This window comes from Ambystoma mexicanum, chromosome 13, assembly GCF_040938575.1.
Source record: "Ambystoma mexicanum isolate Mex_15411 chromosome 13, UKY_AmexF1_1, whole genome shotgun sequence".
NCBI classification, from domain to species: Eukaryota; Metazoa; Chordata; class Amphibia; order Caudata; family Ambystomatidae; genus Ambystoma; species Ambystoma mexicanum.
In genome coordinates, this window is record NC_090938.1 from 441,307,053 (window position 1) to 441,329,355 (window position 22,303).

A 22,303-nucleotide genomic window follows, 5' to 3' on the forward strand; every position below is an offset into this window, starting at 1 on the left:
CACCAGGCCCCCACTCATGTCCCCCTGCACCCCCACCCCCCAGCAGTGCAGGGGCAGCCTCCACCAGGTCCCCACTCATGTCTCCCACCACCCCCACCCCCTGCAGTGCAGGGGCAGCCTCCACCAGGCCCCCACTCATGTCTCCCACCACCCCCACCCCCAGCCACCAGGGGCAGCCTCCACCAGGCCCCCACTCATGTCTCCCATCACCCACACCCCCCAGCCACCAGGGGCAGCCTCCACCAGGCCCCCACACATGTCTACCACCACCCCCACCCCCCAGCAGTGCAGGGACACCCTCCTCCAGGCCCCCACACATGTCCCCCTACACCTCCCCCAGCCACCAGGGGCAGCCTCCACCAGGCCCCCACTCATGTCTCCCACCACCCCCACCCCCCAGCCACCAGGGGCAGCCTCCACCAGGCCCCCACTCATGTCTCCCACCACCCCCACCCCCCAGCAGTGCAGGGGCAGCCTCCACCAGGCCCCACTCATGTCTCCCACCACCCCCACCCGCCAGCAGTGTAGGGGCAGCCTCCAACAGGCCCCCACTCATGTCTCCCACCACCCCCACCCCCCAGCCACCAGGGGCAGCCTCCACCAGGCCCCCACTCATGTCCAACTCATGTCTCCCTGCACCCTCACCCCCCAGCCACCAGGGGCAGCCTCCACCAGGCCCCCACTCATATCTCCCACCACCCCCACCCCCCAGCCACCAGGGGCAGCCTCCACCAGGCCCCCACTCATGTCCCCCTGCACCCCCACCCCCCAGCAGTGCAGGGGCAGCCTCCACCACGCCCCCACTCATCTCTCCCACCACCCCCATCCCCCAGCCACCAGGGGCACCCTCCACCAGGCCCACACATGTCCCCCTGCACCACCACCCCCCAGCAGTGCAGGGGCAGCCTCCACCAGGCCCCCACTCATGTCCCCCTGCACCCCCACCCCCCAGCCACCATGGGCACCCTCCACCAGGCCCCCACTCATGTCCCCCTGCACCCCCACCTCCCAGCCACCATGGGCACCCTCCACCAGGCCCCCACTCATGTCTCCCACCACCCCCACCCTCCAGCAGTGCAGGGGCAGCCTCCACCTGGCCCCCACTCATGTCTCCCACCACCCCCACCCCCCAGCCACCATGGACACCGTACACCAGGCCCCCACTCATGTCCCCCTGCACCCCTACCCCTCAGCCACCATGGACACCGTCCACCAGGCCCCCACTCATGTCTCCCACCACCCCCACCCCTCAGCCACCAGGGGCAGCCTCCACCAGGCCCCCACTCATGTCTCCCACCACCCCCACCCCCCAGCCACCATGGACACCGTCCACCAGGCCCCCACTCATGTCTCCCACCACCCCCACCCCTCAGCCACCAGGGGCAGCCTCCACCAGGCCTCCACTCATGTCCCCCTGCACCCCCACCCCCCAGCAGTGCAGGGGCAGCCTCCACCAGGTCCCCACTCATGTCTCCCACCACCCCCACCCCCTGCAGTGCAGGGGCAGCCTCCACCAGGCCCCCACTCATGTCTCCCACCACCCCCACCCCCAGCCACCAGGGGCAGCCTCCACCAGGCCCCCACTCATGTCTCCCATCACCCACACCCCCCAGCCACCAGGGGCAGCCTCCACCAGGCCCCCACACATGTCTACCACCACCCCCACCCCCCAGCAGTGTAGGGACACCCTCCTCCAGGCCCCCACACATGTCCCCCTACACCCCCCCAGCCACCAGGGGCAGCCTCCACCAGGCCCCCACTCATGTCTCCCACCACCCCCACCCCCCAGCCACCAGGGGAAGCCTCCACCAGGCCCCCACTTATGTCTCCCATCACCCCCACCCCCCAGCCACCAGGGGCAGCCTCCACCAGGCCCCCACTCGTGTCTCCCAGCACCCCCACCCCCCAGCAGTGCAGGGGCAGCCTCCACCAGGCCCCACTCATGTCTCCCACCACCCCCACCCCCCAGCAGTGTAGGGGCAGCCTCCAACAGGCCCCCACTCATGTCTCCCACCACCCCCACCCCCCAGCCACCAGGGGCAGCCTCCACCAGGCCCCCACTCATGTCCAACTCATGTCTCCCTGCACCCCCCACCCCCCAGCCACCAGGGGCAGCCTCCACCAGGCCCCCACTCATATCTCCCACCACCCCCACCCCCCAGCCACCAGGGGCAGCCTCCACAAGGCCCCCACTCATGTCTCCCACCACCCCCACCCCCCAGCAGTGCAGGGGCAGCCTCCACCAGGCCCCCACTCATGTCTCCCACCACCCCCACCCCCCCAGCCACCAGGGTCAGCCTCCACCAGGCCCCCACTCATGTCTCCCATCACCCCCACCCCCCAGCCACCAGGGGCAGCCTCCACCAGGCCCCCACACATGTCTACCACCACCCCCACCCCCCAGCAGTGCAGGGACACCCTCCACCAGGCCCCCACACATGTCCCCCTGCACCCCCACCCCCCAGCCACGAGGGGCAGCGTCCACCAGGCCCCCACTCATGTCTCCCACCACCCCCACCCCCCAGCCACCAGGGGCAGCCTCCACCAGTCCCCCACTCATGTCCAACTCATGTCTCCCTGCACCCCCACCCCCCAGCAGTGCAGGGGCAGCCTCCACCAGGCCCGCACTCATGTCTCCCACCACCCCCACCCCTCAGCCACCAGGGGCAGCCTCCACCAGGCCCCCACTCATGTCCCCCTTGCACCCCAACCCCCAGGCAGTGCAGGGGCAGCCTCCACCAGGTCCCCACTCATGTCTCCCACCACCCCCACCCCCTGCAGTGCAGGGGCAGCCTCCACCAGGCCCCCACTCATGTCTCCCATCACCCACACACCCCAGCCACCAGGGGCAGCCTCCACCAGGCCCCCACACATGTCTACCACCACCCCCACCCCCCAGCAGTGCAGGGACACCCTCCTCCAGGCCCCCACACATGTCCCCCTACACCCCCCCAGCCACCAGGGGCAGCCTCCACCAGGCCCCCACTCATGTCTCCCACCACCCCCACCCCCCAGCCACCAGGGGAAGCCTCCACCAGGCCCCCACTTATGTCTCCCATCACCCCCACCCCCCAGCCACCAGGGGCAGCCTCCACCAGGCCCCCACTCATGTCTCCCACCACCCTCACCCCCCAGCAGTGCAGGGGCAGCCTCCACCAGGCCCCACTCATGTCTCCCACCACCCCAACCCGCCAGCAGTGTAGGGGCAGCCTCCAACAGGCCCCCACTCATGTCTCCCACCACCCCCACCCCCCAGCCACCAGGGGCAGCCTCCACCAGGCCCCCACTCATGTCCAACTCATGTCTCCCTGCACCCCCACCCCCCAGCCACCAGGGGCAGCCTCCACCAGGCCCCCACTCATATCTCCCACCACCCCCACCCCCCAGCCACCCCCCAGCCACCAGGGGCAGCCTCCACCAGGCCCCCACTCATGTCCCCCTGCACCCCCACCCCCCAGGCAGTGCAGGGGCAGCCTCCACCAGGCCCCCACTCATCTCTCCCACCACCCCCATCCCCCAGCCACCAGGGGCACCCTCCACCAGGCCCACTCATGTCCCCCTGCACCCCCACCCCCCAGGCAGTGCAGGGACAGCCTCCACCAGGCCCCCACTCATCTCTCCCACCACCCCCATCCCCCAGCCACCAGGGGCACCCTCCACCAGGCCCACACATGTCCCCCTGCACCCCCACCCCCCAGCCACCATGGGCACCCTCCACCAGGCCCCCACTCATGTCCCCCTGCACCCCCACCTCCCAGCCACCATGGGCACCCTCCACCAGGCCCCCACTCATGTCTCCCACCACCCCCACCCTCCAGCAGTGCAGGGGCAGCCTCCACCAGGCCCCCACTCATGTCTCCCACCACCCCTACCCCCCAGCCACCATGGACACCGTCCACCAGGCCCCCACTCATGTCCCCCTGCACCCCTACCCCCCAGCAGTGCAGGGGCAGCCTCCACCAGGCCCCCACTCATGTCTCCCACCACCCCCACCCCCCAGCAGTGCAGGGGCAGCTTCCACCAGGCCTCCACTCATGTTTCCCACCACTCCCACCCCCCAGCCACCAGGGGCAGCCTCCACCAGGCCCCCACTCATGTCTCCCATCACCCCCACCCCCCAGCCACCAGGGGCAGCCTCCACCAGGCCCCCACACATGTCTACCACCACCCCCACCCCCCAGCAGTGCAGGACACCCTCCACCAGGCCCCCACACATGTCCCCCTGCACCCCCACCCTCCAGCCACCAGGGGCAGCCTCCACCAGGCCCCCACTCATGTCTCCCACCACCCCCACCCCCCAGCCACCAGGGGCAGCCTCCACCAGGCCCCCACTCATGTCCCCCTGCACCCCCATCCCCCAGCAGTGCAGGGGCAGCCTCCACCAGGCCCCCACTCATGTCTCCCAACACCCCCACCCCCCAGCCACCAGGGGCAGCCTCCACCAGGCCCCCACTCATGTCTCCCTGCACCCCCACCCCCCAGCAGTGCAGGGGCAGCCTCCACCAGGCCCCCACTCATGTCTCCCACCGCCCCCACCCCCCAGCAGTGCAGGGGCAGCCTCCACCAGGCCCCCACTCATGTCTCCCACCACCCCCACCCCCCAGCCACCAGGGGCATCCTCCACCAGGCCCCCACTCATGTCACCCACCACCCCCACCCCCCAGCCACCAGGGGCAGCCTCTAACAGGCCCCCACTCATGTCTCCCGTCACCCCCACCCCCCAGCCACCAGGGGCAGCCTCCACCAGGCCCCCACTCATTTCTCCCATCACCCCCACCCCCCAGCCACCAGGGGCAGCCTCCACCAGGCCCCCACACATGTCTACCACCACCCGCACCCGCAGCAGTGCAGGGACACCCTCCACCAGGCCCCCACACATGTCCCCCTGCACCCCCACCCCCCACCCCCCAGCAGGGGAAGCCTCCACCAGGACCCCACTCATGTCTCCCACCACCCCCACCCCCCAGCAGTGCAGGGGCATCCTCCACCAGGCCCCCACTCATGTCACCCACCACCTCCACCCCCCAGCCACCAGGGGCAGCCTCTAACAGGCCCAAACTCATGTCTCCCATCACCCCCACCCCCCAGCCACCAGGGCCAGCCTCCACCAGGCCCCCACACATGTCTACCACCACCCCCACCCCCGAGCAGTGCAGGGACACCCTCCACCAGGCCCCCACACATGTCCCCCTGCACCCACACCCCCCAGCAGTGCAGGGGCAGTCTCCACCAGACCCCCACTCATGTCTCCCACCACCCCCACCCCCCAGCCACCAGGGGCAGCCTCCACCAGGCCCCCACTCATGTCCCCCTGCACCACCACCCCCCAGCAGTGCAGGGGCAGCCTCCACCAGGCCCCCACTCATGTCTCCCACCACCCCACCCCCCAGCAGTGCAGGGGCAGCCTTCACCAGGCCCCCACTCATGTCTCCCACCACCCCCACCCCCCAGCCACCAGGGGCAGCCTCCACCAGGCCCCCACTCATGTCTCCCATTACCCCCACCCCCCCAGCCATCAGGGGCAGCCTCCACCAGTCCCCCACTCATGTCTCCCATCACCCCCACCCCCCAGCCACCAGGGGCAGCCTCCACCAGGCCCCCACACATGTCTCCCACCACCCCCACCCCCCAGCCACCAGTGGCAGCCTCCACCAGGCCCCCACTCATGTCCCCCTGCACCTCCACCCCCCCAGCAGTGCAGGGGCAGCCTCCATCAGCCCCCCACTCATGTCTCCCACCGCCCCCACCCCCCAGCAGTGCAGGGGAAGCCTTCACCAGGCCCCCACTCATGTCTCCCACCCCCCACCCCCCAGCCACCAGGGGCAGCCTCCACCAGGCCCCCACTCATGTCTCCCATCACCCCCACCCCCCAGCCACCAGGGGCAGCCTCCACCATTCCCCCACTCATGTCTCCCATCACCCCCCCAGGGGCAGCCTCCACCAGGCCCCCACTCATGTCTCCCACCACCCCCACCCCCCAGCAGTGCAGGCGCAGCCTTCACCAGGCCCCCACTCATGTCTCCCAGCACCCCCACCCTCCAGCCACCAGGGGCAGCCTCCACCAGGCCCCCACTCATTTCTCCCATCACCCCCACCCCCCAGCCACCAGGGGCAGCCTCCACCAGGCCCCCGCTCATGTCTCCCATCACCCCCACCCCCCAGCCACCAGGGGCAGCCACCACCAGGCCCCCACACATGTCTACCACCACCCCACCCCCCAGCCACCAGGGGCAGCCTCCACCAGGCCCCCACTCATGTCCCCCTGCACCCCCACCCCCCAGCAGTGCAGGGGCAGCCTCCACCAGGCCCCCACTCATGTCTCCCACCACCCCCACCCCCAGCCACCAGGGGCAGCCTCCACCAGGCCCCCACACATGTCCCCTATCACCCCCACCCCCCAGCCGTGCGATTTGCCTGGGTACGTGTACTTCGGAGTGCGCGGGAAGTTCCACACGCGATTAGCCTGGCTACGTCTACTACGGGGTGCGCGGGAAGTTCCACACGCGATTGGCCTGGGTACGTGTACTTCGGGGTGCACGGGAAGTTCCACACGCGATTGGCCTGGGTACGTGTATTACGGGGTGCGCGGGAAGTTCCACACGCGATTGGCCTGGGTACGTGTACTTCGGGGTGCGCGGGAAGTTCCACACGTGATTGGCCTGGGTATGTGTAATACGGGGTGCGCGGGAAGTTCCACACGCAATTGGCCTGGGTACGTGTACTTCGGGGTGCGCGGGAAGTTCCACACGCAATTGGACTGGGTACGTGTATTTCGGGGTGCGCGTGAACTTCCACACGCGACTGGGCCTGTGAGAGTGGGGTACGTGTATTCCAGGGGTGGGCGGGAATATTTACTCGCGACTGGGCCTGGGAGAGCGTGCTACGTGTATTCCTGGGGTGGGCGGGAAGATTCACACGTTCGCCTACGACGCGCCGAAAAATAAATGGTCCAATCCTGAAACACGTACGCCAACATGAAGCAGGCGTATGTCGACCCGCGCAGCATACAAGTGCACGCAAACAAACAAGCTCAGACGCCAGGATGAATATACCGTTCCTAGCAGCAGTGGCCGTGGGTTACCAAAGGAGGAGGAGGAGGATAGTGATGGCCAGAATTTTCACTCCCAGAACCAGCCTTTTTGGGATGCCTGATGACCAGGTGTATGGGAGGTACAGGTTTCCACCACACATAATACTGGACCTGGTCAGTGAGTGGGAGGATGACCTCACATCACCCACCCTGTGCTCCCAAGCACTCAGCCCCCTGGAAAAGGTCCTCAATGTACTGCACTCCTTGGCCACAGGTTCATTTCAGCTGACAAGTGCCATAGTGGGTGGGGTGTCACAGGCCACGCAGTCACACTGCCTACACCAGGTCTTGAACATCATCACTGCACGCCCATCAGTCCGTAGGCACATATACCTGCCCAGGACACCTGCAGAAAGGCAGGCTGCCACCCTCGATTTCTACGGTGTGGCAAAATTCCCAAAAGTGCTAGGTTCCATTGACTGCACCCATGAGGCACTACGTCCCCCCCAGGGCATCTGACACATCTATAGGAACCGCAAGCACTGGCATTACATCAACGTGCAGGTAGTATGTAATGCCAAGGGAATCATCACCTCAGTATATGCCAACTATCCAGGGTCCACCCACGACAGCTTCATTTACCGAATGTCTACCCTAAACCGGGACCTAGAATCTGGGCGGCATGGCGATACATGGCTGCTTGGTGAGTATGAATGCCACTGCACATGCATGCATGTCAGATGCAGAGTTATGTCACTACCCCACTAATGATACCAATCACCTCCTCACCAGGGGACAGTGCCTAACCCTCTGAGCACCCACATGATGACGCCAATTCGGAACCCCATCACGCCTCCAGAGGTAAGATACAACACAGCCCATATTGCAACCCGGGGCATAGTGGAGCACACATTCGGAGTGCTCAAGTCATGCTTTCGCTCCCTTGACCGTTCTGGCGGGCAGCTGTTATATGCGCCCCCAATAGTGTGCAGGATCATAGCATGTGTCCTGCACAATGTTGCAACATGCCGGGGCCTGGCTGTGGACATGGTGGTGCCCCCACATCCCCAACCACATGCACGCTCGCTGCACATGGGAGGGGAGAGGGCACAGGGTGAGGCAGCCCGTACGCAGCTGGTGGCTAATTACTTCTCATAGAAATCACACCCCAGTGGAGTGCACACAGCCCTGGCACCACATACCATCTGATAAGCAACGATGACTCGACCTGACAATTAAGACGAACAAAGGGACAGTCAACTGTCAGAACCATAGCAGCCTGAGATTGTTCATGTGGAAGTGTCACAATGTGTGCATCCCTACCTACACAAACACCACCAATGCAGTGTCATCAAAAGACACTTCCATGCTGCAGAAATGAATACCCACTCGCAAAATACTACATGAAAACAGTGCCATGTCACCCAACCCCTCCCCGGCACGGCCACACAACACACCATGGCATGTCATGCAATGTGAGAGGAAACAAATTAATCTCCACAACATGCCCCAAGTGTCACCAGCTAGAGTGTCCCTAATGGAAACATGTCCACACATGAAATGCTCACAGTAATGCAGGACCTACAACACACATTACCAAATACTTACCAAGAATACCAATCACCTACACAACCTCCAACCTACCTTAAACATGACATTACAGACTTAAAAATTTGCTAGCCTCACTACCTGATGATGCCAGCCCTCCAAACACTTCCAAGTATACAGTGTTAGCGCCACGCAAGAGTGTAGGTGCACTGCTTACAACATGGACTCCAGTTCCAAGGTGGACCGCATTGTGAAGACATGAGGAATGGACCTGCAAATTAGGAGGATGAGATGGATGCAGAGGCACATATCAATACACCATGCAGTGTACAATACAACAACAATATGCACTATGAATGTATACACAGTATTGACTACAGACTGCCCACACATCAAATGGGAATCCAATGTCACCATGTACGTCAATGTCACTTGGGCACACCCTTTGCAAGCCCATGGAAACGGGAAGCAGGAAGGGTGTGTGTCACAAAAACCCAAGCATCTGAACAAAATTCATGACAAGCCTGCATGTGCCCAGCCACAATGCAGCGTATGCCCACGGGAGCCACACAAGGCAACACACTGTCCCCAAAAAAAAAAAAGACCTTGGAGGCCACCCAGGAGGTCCGAGGACAGGGTGCACACCAAAACCCACCTGTGTGGATCTTGCGAAAAAAAAAAACACCTCCATTGGCTCATGGCCTACACGGCTACCCTATTGTGGGAGTATCACTGCTGTCGCTCTCCTCACCCTCTGCAGCTGCATCAGGAGGTGGTGGCACTATGGGAGGCAGCCCACGCAATGCCCTAGTCTGTTCCTCCATGGCTGCAAGCATGCGGGTGTAACGCTCACCTGATTCCCGCAGAGGCACCGGTCTTGACTGGGTGAATGCCGTATCTTCAAAGGTGATGTGTAACACACGGTTGGCTCTTTGGGCTGGACCTCTGTGCACTGTATGTCTGACTCGAAGAGTAAGATGTCTGCAGATAGAAAATATGGGATTAATGAACTGGGGTTATTGGGTGCCTCTCTCCTCTTCCCTTTCTCTTCTCCTGTAGAACCCCAAAGGTTAACGCCCTCACCTTAGGTAAGTGAACGCCGAGCTCTCCATCTGCCTCGGGGCAGGGTGCCGTAACCAGTTTCTTCACTGGATAAGGGTGCAGGCCTCTTGACCTCAGAGGACTGCTGTCCGTCGTTAACTGCATGAACGGTAAGTTCTGGGCACTTCAAATGTCTTAAAAGTCTTTTGTAATGATATCTCTTGTTTTGCAGGGTTCCGGCGATGGCGGATGGCGGGCTGATGAGAGTTGAGGATCGAACCCGCGTGAGGAATAGAAGCGCCTGGAAGCACGTAAGTAAGCGCTTGTAGCCTGCTTCACGATGCGCACTAACTGTCCCTTTTATCTTGCAGGTACAAGTTCGGAGCTTTAGAGAAGCTGAAGGGTGCTGGAATACCCACTGGATTCGGCGTGGGAAGGAGTAATGGCACGTGAGTAATAAAGTTGCCCAATGTCTTTAAACGCACCTTCTTTTGTCTTTCAGATGCGGGATGCAGCGCCGAAGGCCTCCGGAGCGTGCGAAGAGCAGGTAAGCTTTTGTCTTTCAGATGCCGGAATGCAGTGCGAAGACCTCCGGAGCATGCGAAGAGTAGGTAAGCCTTTGTCTTTCAGATGCCGGAATGCAGCGCGAGGCGTTGGTGACAGCCGATGGACTAGGTAAGAGATGCGCTGCCACTGAAGACCGTAGTGCTAACCTGTTCTTTCTTTGTCTTTACAGATGCTGCTGAAGACTGGGTTCCAGGATGGTAAGCCTTTGTTCCCTTAGGCCCAGGATCAGAAGCAGAAGACACGATGAGCGTTCTGCTGCAGAGAATGCAGAATAACGCAAAGCAAGATTCATCCATCGGGTGTGGTTTAAATAGCCTCCTGTAGTGCTTAGGTGTCTCCTTCCACAGCCACGCCTAGGTAAGAAAAGAGTTCCTGCTTTCCAGAAGAGTTCCAGTGTTCTGAACCTAGGGAGTGGCTCCTGCCCCCACCCAACAGGAAAAGTAGTCCCAAACAGAAGAGGATCAGGGGTTCAACTGGCAGGTAAGTAAGCAGCATGGTCTGCTGCAGGTAAGTTCACCCAAGCATTATGAGCCCGGCGCTTCCAGCGCTGGGACTGGGCATCTTTATGAGCCTGGTGCCACTGGCGCCAGGACATGGTCCAAAAGGTCCCAATTGGGACTGGCTGGCACTCGGAACCGGGGTTATGGGTCTGCTTCCAAGGGAGTCGGGCAAGTCCTGATCTTTTGGAAGCAGAGATCATGACAGCACCCCCCCTCAAGGCCCCTCCCAAACCGGGCTTCTCCGGGGGTTTGGGCTTGTTAGGAAATGTTCAATGAAATCTTTTGATTAGACGAGGCGCGTGGACATATTCTGCAGGTTCCCAGGATCTTTCTTGGGGACCGTAGCCTTTCCAGTCAATCAGGTAAAATAGTTTAGATTTGGAGATCTTGGAATCCAGGATGCTTTTGACTTCAAACTCGAGTTCTCCATCAACTAGAATAGGTTTTGGAGATGTAGTTAGTCGGGTTTGAGGTTGCACGGGTTTTAATAGAGAGACGTGGAAGACCGGATGTATCTTCATGTGAGGGGGCAAGTCCAACTTGACCGCTACTGGATTTACTATGGTAGTGATGGAATAGGGACCAAGGTATCTTGGGTTGAATGTGCGTGGTCCTTTTAGAGGTAGATATTTGGTGGATAACCAGACTTGATCTCCTACTTGATATTGGGGGGCTTCCTTCCGATGTTGGTCTGCTCCTTTCTTGTATTGTTCTTTAGCCCTTTGAAGGTGAGAAACGGCTTCCTTAAAGGCTTGGGTGATTGTAGAATGCAGGTGGTCTACTGCTGGTGTTCCAAGATCTTGGAGTGGATCCAACTCCGAGGTTCGAGGGTGACTACCGTATAAAAGAAAAAACGGGGTCTTCCCAGTTCCCGAGTGGACAGAGTTATTGTAGGCATATTCGGCTATCCAAAGGATATCTTTCCAAGTTTTTTCAGTTTGTTGTAGCATGCAGCGCAAATACTGTTCCAGAGTTTGATTGGTCCTCTTGGTTTGTACGTCGGTTTGAGGGTGGTGGCTGGTCGAAAGTCTCACATCAATTTGAGCCGACCGACAGCAACTTCGCCAAAAACGAGAAATAAATTGACTACCTCGATCCGAAATTAGAACTGAAGGAAAACTGTGCAGTCGGACGATGTTTTCGAGAAATTCTCGGGCCAGAGTTGCTGCTGTTGGTAAGCCTTTGAGTGGAATGAAATGCGCCATCTTGGAGAATAGGTCCACGATTACTAGGATCGTATTGTATCCGGAGCATGGAGGTAGATCGGTGATGAAGTCCATAGAAAGCGTATGCCAAGGGCGAGGCGGGATGTCAATAGGGCGTAAGAGGCCGGCTGGTTTTTCCTTTTGACTCTTGTTTTGGGCGCATACTCCACAGGACATTATAAAGTCTCTGATATCTTTTTTCCAAGACGGCCACCAGAAGTAGCGCTTGATCTTTTCCGAGGTCTTGGTCATACCGGGATGTCCTTCCATTAAAGAATCGTGATAACAAGAGATTACCTTTTTCTGTAAATCTGTGCTGGGCAGGTATAACCGTTCTTGGAAATATAATAGGTTGTCCTTCACCGTAAAGTCCTTTCCCTGCAGATGCCAATTCTGTATGTCTGCTGGAGTTACCAGTAGCCTGGCTTTATCCTTAACTTCCTCTATGGATTGTGTGGCGATTACACCTAGAATTCTTTGTTCGGGAATGATAGGTACAGGTTTAGGATTGATCAAATGTTCTTCCACTCCCATCCGAGAAAGGGCATCAGCTTTACCGTTTTTTGTACCAGGTCGATAGGTAATTATGAAGTCAAACTCGGCAAAGAATAGTGCCCAACGGAGTTGCCTAGAGGATTGAGCTTTTGCGGTTTTCAAATATTGCAGGTTTCGTGATCTGTAATCACAGTAACGGTGTGTCGGGCCCCCAGAAGATAATGCCGCCAAGCCTTAAAGGCGGACTTGATAGCTAGAAGTTCCTTATCAGTAATAGTGTAATTGATTTCAGGAGGCGAGAATTTGCGGGACCAAAATGCCACGGGATGCAACTGATTGGTTACTGGGTCCTTTTGTGATAGAACTGCCCCCATGGCAAGGCTCGAAGCATCAGTTTCAACGATGTAGGGGAGTTCTGGGCGAGGATGTTTTAAGATCGGTGCAGAGATAAATCTAGTCTTCAAATTCTGGAAAGATTGTTCCGCCTCGGTAGACCATTCAAAACATTTGTTTTTCTTTAACAAGGTGGTGATGGGCTGGACTATTCGAGAGATTTCGGGGTTAAACCTGCGGTAAAAGTTAGCAAAGCCTACCATGCTTTGAACACCTTTTACGGAGGATGGCGATGGCCATTTGAGAATTGCATCGACCTTCTTTGAATCCATACGCACTCCGCTAGGTGATAATATGAATCCCAAGAATTCAACTTCAGTCACGTTGAAAACACATTTTTCCAACTTAGCGAAAAGTTTGTGTTGACGCAATCTCTCGAGGACCATTTTCACGTGTTTCCGATGTTCAGTTTCCGATGAAGAATAAACGAGGATGTCGTCAATGTAAACAACAACACACACATCTATGAGCTCTCTGAGGACATCGTCCATAAATTATTGAAAGGCGGCCGGGGCATTGCAAAGTCCGAAGGGCATGACCTGATATTCAAATAGCCCATACTTGGTGCGGAAGGCCGTCTTCCATTCATCGCCCTCTTTTACTCGTACCAAGTGGTAGGCTCCTCTAAGATCCAGCTTTGTATATATGCATGCTTTTCTGACTTGGTCCAGGAGTTCAGGGATCAAAGGTAACGGATATCTATTCTTAACGGTGATCTGGTTCAGGGCGCGATAATCTATACAAGTTCTAAGGTCCCCTTCTTTTTTTGGAACAAAGAACAAAGCTGAGGAAGCAGGGGACTTGGAAGGATGAATAAACCCATGTGCTAGGTATTGATCCAGGTATTGTCGGAGGTGAAGATTCTCAGGCTCGGTGAGGGCATAAATTCTACTACAAGGAGGAGTAGATCCAGGTATCAGGTCTATCTGGCAGTCATAAGACCTATGAGGAGGTAGAGAGTTAGCCTGATCCTTCCGGAAAACATCTTGGAATTCTAGGTATTCGGGAGGTAACTGGGGAGTCTCCGAGGAAATTGGTGCCAGTGCAACACCAGGTCGAGGGTGACAAGTAGAGACACATTCTGGAAACTGAACCGTTCTTGCTCGCCAATCGATCTGAGGATTGTGCTTCTCTAACCAAGGAATTCCTAGAATAATCTGGAACTGAGGGGCCTTGATCACATCGAACACGATCTTCTCATGGTGTCCATCTTGACTTACTAGCGTCACTTCTTGGGTGGTATGCGTTACTGGTCCGGAGGCTATCTCCGTACCATCCACCGTAGTAATGACGTCCTTTACAGCCTTTGGACAAAGAGTCAGATTCATCCTCAAAACCATTTCATGATCCACATAATTGCCGATGGCACCGCTGTCGACGTAAGCTTCAATCGCATGTAATCGATCTGGATGTTCAGGGCTAATGAGGACCATAGGTATCACGAAATGCTTGGTCACGGAACTGGTTTTAACGCTCGGCAAGAGGACCTCTATTCTTGTCGGGCGAGGTCGTTTCCCTGCTCAGAGTTTGTGACCCTGGTAACTGCAGCTCCTACTGCCTTCTTGGCTGGTTTCACCGGACAGTCTCAAAGAAAGTGCGCCGAGTTTCCGCAATAGAGGCATAATTGCAGCTGTTTTCTCCTTTCCCGCTCCTTTTGTGTTAGTGGTCCTTTCAGGGCCCCCTATTTGCATGGGTTCCCCGGAGTCTACTCCTTTGGTAGGAGTTGGTGGTTTGGAAAATACTCGAGCATCAAACTTGGAACGATCGGCCTTCCTGTTCTGCAGTCTGTGGTCAATTTGAACGACTAAGTCAATATAGTCCGAACAGTCTTGCGGGGGATTCACTACTTGGGCTAACACATCTTTGAGCTCTCCACGTAGACCTCTATAAAACAGCTTAATCCTTTTGTCCTCAGGCCATCAAGTTTCCACTATCAGTCTGTTGAAAGACGCAATATAAGCCAAAAGGTCTTGATTACCCTGTCGCAATGAAAGGAGCTCATTGTTGAAGGCCTGCCCCTGTGAATGTCTTGCAAACAGTTTTTCCATACTGAGCTGAAAAGCTTGAAAATCATGGAGAACCGGATCATCTTGATTAACTAGAGGGATCGACCAGTCTGCCGCATTGCCACTAAGGTACGAAAGTACGAAAGCTACCTTAGCTTGATCAGTTGGAAAGGCTGCTGGCCGGCATAAGAAGTGCAACCGGCACTGGTTAATAAATACTGCAAACCTCTTTGGGTCACCAGAAAATCGTTCGGGCGGAGCCAGAGGTACATTCCCAGGTAGGTTGATCTGCACTGGGTTCGTAGAGGATGTTGAAGGAAGATTTGCCCCTGATGCGGGTAACGGAGTTTGTCCGGCTTGTGACTGTAGCAATTGTCTAGCGAGATCGTCTGTTCGCTCCTTGGAAATAATCAGTTCCCTTCTTAGAGCATTCGTTTCCTGACGGGCTGCATGCACTTCTGCTCTTAGTTCCCCAAGTAACTGGGCTAGCTGGTCGGTATCCGAGGTTTCCATAGCGCCTGGGTGGGAGTTTTGCGGTAGGCTTTGCGTTCTGTAACGCTCACCTGATTCCCGCAGAGGCGCCGGTCTTGACTGGGTGAATGCCGTATCTTCAAAGGTGATGTGTAACACACGGTTGGCTGTTTGGGCTGGACCTCTGTGCACTGTATGTCTGACTCGAAGAGTAAGATGTCTGCAGATAGAAAATATGGGATTAATGAACTGGGGTTATTGGGTGCGTCTCTCCTCTTCCCTTTCTCTTCTCCTGTAGAACCCCAAAGGTTAACGCCCTCACCTTAGGTAAGTGAACGCCGAGCTCTCCATCTGCCTCGGGGCAGGGTGCCGTAACCAGTTTCTTCACTGGATAAGGGTGCAGGCCTCTTGACCTCAGAGGACTGCTGTCCGTCGTTAATTGCACGAACGGTAAGTTCTGGGCACTTCAAATGTCTTAAAAGTCTTTTGTAATGATATCTCTTGCTTTGCAGGGTTCCGGCGATGGCGGATGGCGGGCTAATGAGAGTTGAGGATCGAACCCGCGTGAGGAATAGAAGCGCCTGGAAGCACGCAAGTAAGCGCTTGTAGCCTGCTTCACGATGCGCACTAACTGTCCCTTTTATCTTGCAGGTACAATTTCGGAGCTTTAGAGAAGCTGAAGGGTGCTGGAATACCCACTGGATTCGGCGTGGGAAGGAGTAATGGCACGTGAGTAATAAAGTTGCCCAATGTCTTTAAACGCACCTTCTTTTGTCTTTCAGATGCGGGATGCAGCGCCAAGGCCTCCGGAGCGTGCGAAGAGCTGGTAAGCATTTGTCTTTCAGATGCCGGAATGCAGTGCGAAGACCTCCGGAGCATGCGAAGAGTAGGTAAGCCTTTGTCTTTCAGATGCCGGAATGCAGCGCGAGGCGTTGGTGACAGCCGATGGACTAGGTAAGAGATGCGCTGCCGCTGAAGACCGTAGTGCTAACCTGTTCTTTCTTTGTCTTTACAGATGCTGCTGAAGACTGGGTTCCAGGATGGTAAGCCTTTGTTCCCTTAGGCCCAGGATCAGAAGCAGAAGACACGATGAGCGTTCTGCTGCAGAGAATGCAGAATAACGCAAAGCAAGATTCATCCATCGGGTGTGGTTTAAATAGCCTCCTGTAGTGCTTAGGTGTCTCCTTCCACAGCCACGCCTAGGTAAGAAAAGAGTTCCTGCTTTCCAGAAGAGTTCCAGTGTTCTGAACCTAGGGAGTGGCTCCTGCCCCACCCAACAGGAAAAGTAGTCCCAAACAGAAAAGGATCAGGGGTTCAATTGGCAGGTAAGTAAGCAGCATGGTCTGCTGCAGGTAAGTCCACCCAAGCATTATGAGCCCGGCGCTTCCAGCGCTGGGACTGGGCATCTTTATGAGCCTGGTGCCACTGGCGCCAGGACATGGTCCAAAAGGTCCCAATTGGGACTGGCTGGCACTCGGAACCGGGGTTATGGGTCTGCTTCCAAGGGAGTCGGGCAAGTCCTGATATTTTGGAAGCAGAGATCATGACAGCGGGTGTGGTAGGTCTCATTCTGGAGGATAAGTGTGCGGAGGTCCCCATGCAACAACTCACGGGATGCCCGGACCTCCGCCCTAGTTGCCTGCATCTCAGCTGAGAGCGTACGTGTGAGACGCTCCTGCTGCTGTTCTGTCCTTCTGTTTGTTGAAGCCTCAAGCTCAACAAGAGTCGTCCTGAGGTGAAGAAGTTCCACCCTCAGGGCTTCCCTGTGGCCCTGGGACTCTATGGAAATGGCTTCCTGCAGAGTCGCCAGTGCCGCCCGCCTGTCCCTGTCGGACGCCAACATGTCCTCCCTGTGTGACTGGCAGATGGAGTCGGTTGCCTGCTGTAGTCGCTCCATCAGCCTTTCGGGGGGGACAATGGAAGTGGCCACCCTATCCATGGCCTGAGCCATCATCGCTGATGATGCTGCCTGTTGGGTTGCCATACTGTATATGGATTGCTCCCATGCGGTATTGCCAGGTGGCTGACGGCCACCACGTCGGCGGGCACCACACCTGCCTGGGGCAAGGCGAACTGCACCTTGCTGTGCCGGCACTGCCTGAGGCTGCAGGACTGCATTCCCCCTCTGATCTGCTGGCCCAGGAACAGGATCAGATGTCGCGGAGTGTGACCCTGCATCCGTAACCACCAAAGGCGTACCTGCCAACACTGACATCCCCATTGAGGGTTCTAACCCGGGTGCAGGTGGGTCGGACAGAACAGAATCCCTCCCAGGAACACTCACCTGCGACGGCACATAGGTCTCATCATCCGAATCGACACCTGAATACAGCTCGGGGGAGGTGCAGCCAGAGACACCCCTTGAGAGCACGACCTGCAGCAGTTGTGGGTTCTCACCCACCACCACGCCACGCTCGCTGGTGGTCGGTCGGCCCTCAGACCCCTCCTGGGTCTGCATCATCTCCACAACCCCAGCAGTATCAAGTGCGTCATCCCCTGCAAAGACATAAAAGAAAAAAAATGGAAACAGGCATTAGCACTATGTCACACAATTAGGGCTGAGAGGCTACAGAAACAGTACTTGATTGACACATGTCCCACATGACTAAAACCCTCCCATGCATGCACCGTCACTGCGTGTGAAGGGGAGGTAGATGGCACACATTGATGACACCAAGATGGAAGATGAACACATTTGCTGCATGCTGCCTAGCAGTGGCATCACACATTGGCCAGTGATTGGCAGGTCAAATACACATGCCATCACACAGATGGCATGTACCCTAGCCATGAAGTGAAGAGGGAGAGGAGGTCACCAATTGTTCATTCAGTCCAGTTTGCTAATGTAATAGATTTTTTCATTGAAATGGTTCAAATGTTTAACCTGCAGCTGCCAGTCCAAAATGGTCCTATAGCACAGGGGCATGTCTAAACAAATCATGTCCAGTAAAGTAAGCCAGTCCACTGTACCATAGCCATGTCAGACATGTGACAATAGGACTGAGAAATCCCGAGTAAAAGTGGTGGTATGCAAACAATCTGCCTGAATAAACAGAGGTAAATAAGCAACAATGTTGTGGCAAGATGACACTCCATGGGCAACTGGCGTGGTGTTGGGCTGGATGTCTAATGTTGGCAGAAGGGATGCTGCTATACCCAAATGCTGGTGCGCAGAATGTATAGGAAGAGGCACATGGGTGACCCAAACCACTCAGGCACACACACCCTCACCTGGCACCCAAACAGAAGCCCTCCCACACACACCATGCACATGGATGACACACACATGCATGTGCACTCACCGGACAATGCCTCGTAATCTGCCAGTTCTCCCACACCTTGGATCTGTTCCTCCGTGACGTAGGTCCCAGCAACCTGCTCATGTGGAGTGAGTTCTATGTCGTCTGCTGGAGACCCACCTCCAGTCACTAGAGTTGCGGCATGACTTGAGGCCAGCTTAATCTTTGCCCTGCGCTTCAGGTCATTCCAGCGCTTGTAGCATTCAGTAGCTGTGCGCCCCACGATTCCAAGGGAACTTATGATGTCCGCAATGGTCTGCCAGTGTGCCTGACGTTGTGCAGGTGTGGTCTTGGATCCTGCAACAATCACCATTTCGCGGTCATGTGCGGACACATACTCTACAAGTGCATTCAGTTCGGCCTCATTGAAGCTGGGCTTCCTTGACGGGCCGGACTGTGTAGCAGTGTCTGGGGCATCAGCCTCTACTGGACGAGTACTCTTCCTCTTCCGCTTGGAAGGTGGTGGGGATCCTGAGTGTCCCACGCTGCTCTGGACACTAGGGGCAGGAGCCCCGGTGGACTCTGTAGTAGGAGTATGGGATTGCACACTCAGCATGGGAGTTGGTGCAGGCATTAGCTCAAGTGTGATGGTGTTAGGGGGAATGTCAGCATGATGGACTTGGACCGACACTGTACTGGCTGGGTGTGTGAGAGGTGGGGTGGATGGGGCCGCAGCTGCCCCTGCAGCCTCCCCAGCCTGCATACACGGGGCAGCAGATGACCTAGCTGCCCCTGATCCACGTGGCCTGATGACACCAACGTTCACCGGCGCACGTGGCTTAGACCTTCTGACCTGGAAGTCAGCCATGGAGTCACCCTGTGCCAGGTCTGGTTCCACAGTGGGCTGGTCCAACAAGGGCTGAGCATGGATGGTGTCAGCCACGTTAACCTCAACCAGGAGGGGGGGGCATGGGTGTCCCTGACTGCTCCTCCACACATGGGGGGCTAGGGGCACCCTGCAAGTCACGGCCACGTCCCCTACCGGATCCACCACGGCCACCACTTGGGGCTCGGCCACCTTTGCCACCCTTACGGCTTGTTCGCCTCCCAGCCATGGCACTGATGTTATTGTGCGTATGGGAGTCGATGTGAACTATTGTCCTGGGCAATTGGGGGTCAAAGGGGTTGGGTACCAGATTGTAATCGTACCCTAGTGCTCTAGCAAGGCTGTATGTCAACCCTGGGGAAAGATGACGGGTCACGCAATGCACAGGCACCCCAAAAAAGGGAAGTAAGGTGCACGCAAACCCTCCTAGACCACGTGCGTGGAAAAATAAACCTGCACTACGTTGTGGCACCCAGAAACACAAGAATGAACGTATGCGTGTCACACGCAGCCTAGAATGACCTCTGAAGGGGTACGCGACACACGGGCAAGCACAGATGTTAAATACGTGCGCGACTCACCGTCTGCCAGGAACAAAAGCGTGAAAAATATGCACGTGTGCGCGTTGGCAACACCCCCGCCAAAAGAAGAATTGTATGCTGTCTGAGGAGACAGGACAACAGTAGAAGGGAACGCTGTTTGAGGAAACAGGCCCAGGAAAAAGAGGAAAAGAGAAAAAGCTGTCAGAGGTAACAGGGAGTACGAACTGGAAACGCTGTGAAGTAAATCGCGTGTGAACCGACAAGAAGTACAGATTTCACCCACTCGCTCTCCACGAAAAGCACGTACAAGGAAATGGCGTTCTACACGTACCTTTTATACACACGTCACAGACGCGCATACGCCATGAGGCCATTTCCACCAATTACGCGCTTTGACACTCGGACGTGTATCTCTTTTTTTTAACACGCGCCATTCTCTACAGCCATGCGCGTGACGTCACAGCTGCGTATGGTGGCCTTTGGGCCAATGAAATCGCATATGCGAGCACACGTGGTAAAACTGCACGTCCGAGTGTCATCGCATGTAATCGGAGGGAAGTGAGCGTACACGCGATTGGCCTGGGTACGTGTATTTCTGGGGTGCGCAGGAAGTTTCACACGCGATTGGTGGAAATCCACGTGTGCTCTGTCATCACGTGTAATGAGGGAAACACCTGCGCGCGTCACGTCACAGACGCGCTTACGCGCTAAGGGCCTTTGGTCCAATGAAATCGCATATGCGTGCTGACGTGCATACGCGCTAAGGGCCTTTCCTCGATTTACACGCAGACGTGCAGGATTTTCACGTGCAAAATCACTCTGTATCAAGCTGGCCACGCGTAAGCACACGGAAGACCACACTCCTGCCCAGAAGGCCGAATTACTGCCCCCCAGAGCCTCGAGCACGCTCCCACCTGCCATCTGCTGCTGCCTGCTGCCCACGTGCCCTGCCATTTGCTGCCTGCACATCAGCCAGGGGTGCTGTTGCTGTGACCATCCCTGCTGGAACCGAAGACTCCCGACTGGGATTCCATCGCTCCACAGCCCAGCCACAGGACCCAGTTGCCCACCCACTCCTGCCTCTGGGGTTGTCATTTCGGGCACTGCAACATCTGGCACCACTGACAACCCCCGGCCAGAGAGGCAGAGGGGCACCAGCTTCAGTGCCAGGGAAGTTGGTGTCCTGGTGGAGCAAGTCCTGGGGCAGTATGATGCCCTCTATGGAAGTGTGCGCGCCGACAAGGAAGGACGGACTCGGATCTGGACGGACATCGTGACTGCCATCAACCCGGAGGGGGTGGCAGTCCGCGACTTCCAACATGTCAAGAAGCGCTGGGAGGACTTCAGGTCCAGGACCCTGAACAAGGCCCGGCGCCTCTTGAAGGCAGCGGATGCTAAGGGGCGCCGGGGCTTCTTGTCGGAAGATCAGATGAGGGTCCTGGAACGCATATCCCCAGCGCTCCACGTCCTGGTCCTTGAGGGGCAGACCCGTCTGGAGTCGAGCGGTAAGTGTACATGCATCATGATTGTAAGCTGTGCGTGTGGTGATGTGCCAGTAGTGTGCCGGTTGCACATATGTTTGTATGGGGCCGAGTATGGGTGGGGGTGTACAGGGCCGTGTGGCTAACACATGCAAGGGCTGTCTTGTGTGAGACATGGATGGTGCTTGTGTGTGTAGGCTTGCATGCCAAATGCAGTTGCGTGGGCACACATGTTTGGATGAATGTGTATGTAAGTGGGCATGGTCGTGATGTCACGCATGTATGTTGTTTTCAGCAGCATGTATCAGCACTGTGTACATGTGCATGTGTGTGTATTTGACAAGGGTGTAACAGTGATGCAACATGGATGCATGTGACAGCGGGATGTGGAAGCCTGATTGGCAGATGTGACATGGATGCCCAACGGAACACTGCGGCAGTTGGTTGAGGTGTACACATGCATGCAAGTGTGGTGGTGTGCGTGCATGTGTAGTGCACTCCCTGTGTTGCATGTGAGGTCTGGCTCACCTTTGCTTGCTCATGCTGTTCTATGTGTATGGATGGTGCTGGCAGTTGCGATGTGGCTGTGATATGGCTCATGTGTGCAAGTTGAAATGACATGTGTGTTACCGATTGTGATGCCATGTCTGAGCTTTGCCAATGCCACTCATGTGCAACTGTCATGTGTGTATGTGTCCATTGTACAGTGCCCTGATGCCTGTGTTTCATTTCTCCCTGTCTGCAGCGTCAACTGATGAAGAGGGCGGAAAAGGTGCTGTGGAGCACAGCGGCGGGGATCGCACCGCCAGCCGGAGACGCAAGGCCCGGCTCCCCTCCCAGGTTGTGATCTCGTCGGGGAGTGAGGAGTCCGGTGCCGCGTCCCAAGCCGCAGCTGCCGG